This window comes from Pimephales promelas, chromosome 7, assembly GCF_988280905.1.
Source record: "Pimephales promelas chromosome 7, fPimPro1.hap1.1, whole genome shotgun sequence".
NCBI lineage: Eukaryota > Metazoa > Chordata > Actinopteri > Cypriniformes > Leuciscidae > Pimephales > Pimephales promelas.
Genome location: NC_142775.1, coordinates 4,750,618 through 4,755,548, shown reverse-complemented (window position 1 = coordinate 4,755,548; position 4,931 = coordinate 4,750,618). Strand labels below are relative to the sequence as shown.

The 4,931-nt window shown below is 35.5% G+C and overlaps 2 long non-coding RNA genes across 5 annotated transcripts; both read right to left on the bottom strand.

Annotated features, from left to right (window-relative positions):
* Window positions 1-515: 515 nt before the first annotated feature.
* On the bottom strand, window positions 516-2,412 carry LOC148978248 (uncharacterized). The gene is made up of 3 exons (XR_016169228.1): window positions 2,323-2,412; window positions 2,119-2,237; window positions 516-2,020 (listed from the first exon to the last, which is right to left on the bottom strand). It is a non-coding gene; the product is annotated as an uncharacterized LOC148978248 (long non-coding RNA).
* Window positions 2,413-2,527: 115 nt separating this feature from the next.
* Window positions 2,528-4,618, bottom strand: LOC120477527 (uncharacterized). 4 transcript variants are annotated; one of them, XR_016169227.1, is made up of 4 exons: window positions 4,600-4,618; window positions 3,718-3,819; window positions 2,762-3,011; window positions 2,528-2,589 (listed from the first exon to the last, which is right to left on the bottom strand). It is a non-coding gene; the product is annotated as an uncharacterized LOC120477527 (long non-coding RNA). The 4 variants fall into 4 exon arrangements; XR_016169225.1 differs by lacking the exon at window positions 4,600-4,618 and adding an exon at window positions 3,964-4,583; XR_016169226.1 differs by lacking the exon at window positions 4,600-4,618 and adding an exon at window positions 4,449-4,579.
* Between the last annotated feature and the right edge of the window lie 313 nt (window positions 4,619-4,931).

Sequence of the window (4,931 nt, the reverse complement as noted above, 5' to 3'; positions counted from 1 at the left end):
AGTATACTCCTGTATACACTGCTGAAATTCGGAAGAATCCAGGAGTATAGTGGCCGGATATGTCAAATTCCATGGGTTTGTATATATCCGCATACATCCGGAATGATACCAAATCGGATGTATGTTGTGGACGTATACTTCCGTGCTAGAGCCATTTGTTGCCATGGCAAGTAATCCCATTAAAGCAGGAAAAAAAATCACACCTTTTTGCAGGAAACATTCACACCTTTTTGCCTTCCAACCAAACTGGATTGGTTGTTCTTTTAAAGCCACTCCCAACACCCAGACCACTATTGGAGGGCAGGACACATTGAAAACCCAGTAAACGGACTTTATTGGTTACTTTTAAACATGGCCCACCCTAGGCCTTGTAGCATACTGATTTTATTGGTTATATACCAGCTATGCAGATATTGCTCAAATATATACCAAACCTCCCTCCCCCAATTTTAATATATTCATTAAAATAAATTTGATATATATATATTTATATTTAAACACACAAAGAACAATGGGAAAGTCTGAAATTTTTATTAAGGTATATAACACATTCCAAATAGCATTATAAACAAGCATTACAGAGGAATTGGGAACAAAAACTAGAAAAAAAAGTATGAAGTAATAACATCTCAAAGGAAGAAAAAAAAATCATGGACATTCCAAAGAAAATTATAAACATACATTAAATAATTTGTTAACTTTTTATTTTCGTTAATTTTTTTTTACCCAATCATTTTAAAGGACAGGTGTAAAGGAATAAAGTACACAGTGTATATAAAAAGTTACATATATATATATATATATATATAAAATATATGAAGAGTTCCATTTGAAATTTTCTCCTTTAATGATGATTTTTATCAAACTTGTGTATTTAAGTTCAGTAATTTCTCTTAAATGGCAATGATAATTGCCTATTAATTGTTATTTAAGTGAAATTACTAAACTTAAATATACAAGTTTGATAAAAATCATCATTAAAGGAGAAAATTTCAAATGGCATTTAGAGGCTTTTGCATCTGAACTCTTCATATATATATATATATATATATAAAATATACGTAGATATTCCAAGTAAACAATATAAATAAATAGAACATTACAGAGAGTGCATTATAAACATACATTAAAATGCAAACAAGTAAACAAAATGGAGATAAGCAACATGGACAACAAAAAAAGGAACAAATATATGAAATAATACGAGAAAAGTAAATAAGAAATTAAAGTGTATATAAAATATTCAAGGTGTACACTGCCGTTTATAAGTTTGGGATCGGTAAGAAGTCTCATATGTTCGCCAAGGCTGCTTTTTTTTTATATATAAAAAATACAAAAAAAGTAAGAGTAATATTGTTAAATATTATGACAATTTAAAATAAACGTTTCTATTGGAATACATTATTCTTGTGATCAAAGATGAATTTTTAGCATCATTACTCCAGTCTTCAGTGTCACATGATCCTTCAGAAATCATTCTATGTGATGATTTGATGCTCAATAAATATTCATTATTATTACCAAAGTTGAAAACAGTTGTAGACTTTTTAGGATTATTTGATCAATAGAAAGTTATATTTCATTTATTTGAAATATGATGTTTTGTAACATTATAAATGTCTTTACTGTCACGTTTGATTCATTTAATGCATCCTTGCTGAATAAAAGTATTGAGTTAATTTGAGCTATCCCCCCCAAACCAAAAAAAAAAAATATCTTACCGACCCCCAAACTTTTGAACGGTTATATATATATATATATATATATATATATATTTTTTATACGAGTTAACATTTTTCAAACTGCCATGATACGCTGGTGGTGTGACGCATAGTGTGGGTCAGCCTCTAGTCTGTTTTATAGTACCTAGCAGAGAGCAGATTGGTGGAGACCTCACCATTCACACTGGCCTTCCATCAACAATAGCATCATCTTCATCAGACATCAGTTCTATTGTTGCGGTCTTCCAAAGTTCCTTTTCTGTGTTGGTTTGTACAACCCCGGACCTGGTCTCCAGCAACTGAAAAACATGACAGTAACTTAACCACTAAAACACAGAGAGGAGGATAGTTACAATCTGAAGAGAAAAAAAAGTGCTTAACCAGTTTCTTAACTTACCAGTCGCTTTCTTTGAAGGTTCTTTGCAATGCTCGTCATAGTTTTTCTTTTCTGGGCCTTTTCAGGCTGAGCCAAAGAATACTTCCTCCGCAAAGTCTCAAAATACATCTTCCAACCTGCTAAATATATCATAAATAAATGTAATGGCAATAAAAATAAGTAAAACAGAGGACAATAAAATGATTACAACATCTTTAAGATTACCTTTTACACATTCAGGGTCAACGTCTGTAAAAGTTGACCTTAATTCTTCGAAGAGGTAAGTGGTCACAGCCAGGTTATGTGATGAATTTTTTCTGGGGGGGAAAGTTGCAGGTATCATTACTGAAATTCACTTTTGGCATTCCAAATCCATAGAGTAGTAGATTAAACTAACATTTAGGCTATAGTATATAAGAAACAGTCTTACCTGGTTTGTGGAACGTATTTGTGTGGGTTGTTCTCTGAATTATGGAGGCGCCTTACAGATTCCTGTAAAGTTTGAAATTAAAAAGCAATTAAATTGATTCACAATCTTCAAGAACCACAAAACTGAATTTTCAGTTGGAATAAGCTGACCATCACAGTAACCGCAAGAGACAAAACAATAATTGTAACCGAACTATGGCTTACAGCCACGTTATAGAACAATAATTGGACTTACCGCAATGTTCACGTCATGTGCCTTTTTTATTCTTTTCGAAGCGTTGTAAGATTCTTCATGTAACGTTAGTCTGTGCTGCTCATACTTTCGCTAAAGAGCATCAAGACGCTGGAGAGTCTCTCTGAGAAGATCAGGTTGTGGCCAAAGACAGATTGATCCTCCCATTGTGATTCTGCATCACAGCTGTGGGGCATGTGGATGTGATCATCCTCATAGTTATCCACTGCATTACTGACTCTCATTGATGCATCTATGGAAATATTATAACCATAAACATTTTTTACATTAGTAGCTACTTAAAATAGATCATGGAGAATTCATTGATGATGGCACCCATAGTTACACAGAACAGTGTGTGAGAAAGATACATTAATTAAAAACGAAACAATACACAATCTCCTAACTCGCCATAAGTCAATATCAATATCTGAATGAGAGATGTAGCTAGCTGGCCTGCTAGCATCAGCAATCTCTGTATAGACCATTTCACAAGATTTCACAAGCACTTCCTGTTTCAGTTAACACTGTATAAACGTTGGGTTAAAGTACAACCAACAGAACAACTGAATCAAAAAGTTAAACAAACATATTCAAGATATTTTCTTTACATTTGAAATTAAGAAGCCTTTTACAAACTGAAACAGGAAGTGCATCTGGACCAGTGTTGTTTACATCTCGTAATGTGCAATAGCAGTAATGTGAGCTATTGTAAGACTAATGTAAGTTACCATACTATCTTGTACTACCGTGAATATTCATTCATTCATTCTTTCAGACTCTTAGGTCAATATCACAAAGTTAAATAAATAACATGTATATGTGGGCAATGGTAATCATGCAAGATTCATTGTATTTTGTTTACGGCTTGTTACTGATCTTAAAAGCATTCATAGAACGGTATTCACGAATCTAAAGTTAGGCAAACAAGCACATAACAGTTAGGCAAGTTAGCTTACCTGAATCTGACAATATTCAACACCCGGCGTGACTTCTTTATCGGAACATCGTAGCCGAGCCATTTCTGGGGTGTTCCTCAATCGGATTCCCGTCCTTAGGCCCTGTTAACACGAGAACGCTCGCGGGTGAAAACGTAAAAATATTTTATCGGATGTGCCTTTCGTTTACACGGCGATGGCGTTTTTGAGGCTCAAAAACGCAAAAAAAGTGAAACCACCCCCCAGAGTGGAAATCTTAAATCTTACCCGTGTAAACGATATAAACGCAAAAGTTTGCTTGACGGTGAAAGTTGTACGCAGGCGCGTGGACTTGGTGTTGTTGTAGTATGCACTCCTAGCCGCCTGAAGTGCATACTACATTGAATTTCACACACTTTTGCGTCTCCATTTGCACGCGGATTTCTCACACAAAACGCTCGTCTAAACGCAGAATAAAAAAAAGATGACGCAACGCCACTTTTGCGTTTTCAAATCAGAATCGTTTCCGTGTTTAGCCTCAGTTGGGCACTTTCAAGCCTATGCTTCCAAATGTAACGTTAGTGCCTTCCGCCATTGCCTCCGGTGCTCCTCGTCTTTAGGTGGTGGGTGTAGCTAAATCGTAAAGTGCACCACAACAACAATCTGACCGCCTCACATTATGTTCGTTACACCGTTGGTCCAATTGTTCTCTCCTCTTAATCCAACTGTTATGGCAGCACCTAACTGAACATTTAATACTTGACATATTTTACCGTTCGTTTCAACTAGCGCAGAATCTCATCCCTCTCATGAGCCGGAAGTTGAAGTCTTTCTCAGACGGGAGTAAGATGACAAAACGAACGCAATGGCGTCACCCTTGTTGTCGTGCAAAATAAGGTGAATAGAAGAAAACTGTTTCCAAACCTCGAACTGTTCTCTTTTCTTCGGGAAAGAATGCTGTAATTTTAAAGTATTTTTCTCGCAGCTTGAAGCAATACACTAACGTTATTGGTTGCACCTCCATTACGTCACCACATTGTTGTGTTTATGGTTGTGAGTGGTGAATTTTAAACCTCAAAACGCCCCCTTTTCTTGCAGCTTGTTTGTTTGCGGAAGAACTTATTCACTCAAACCACAAACCTCGGTATGACGCGTTGCAAGTGAATCTATTTAATTTTGTGAATAAATATGATGCAGCTGGACTTACCTTTCAACATGGAAGGATAACCAGCTGCTGACAATAACACGGGAAAGCC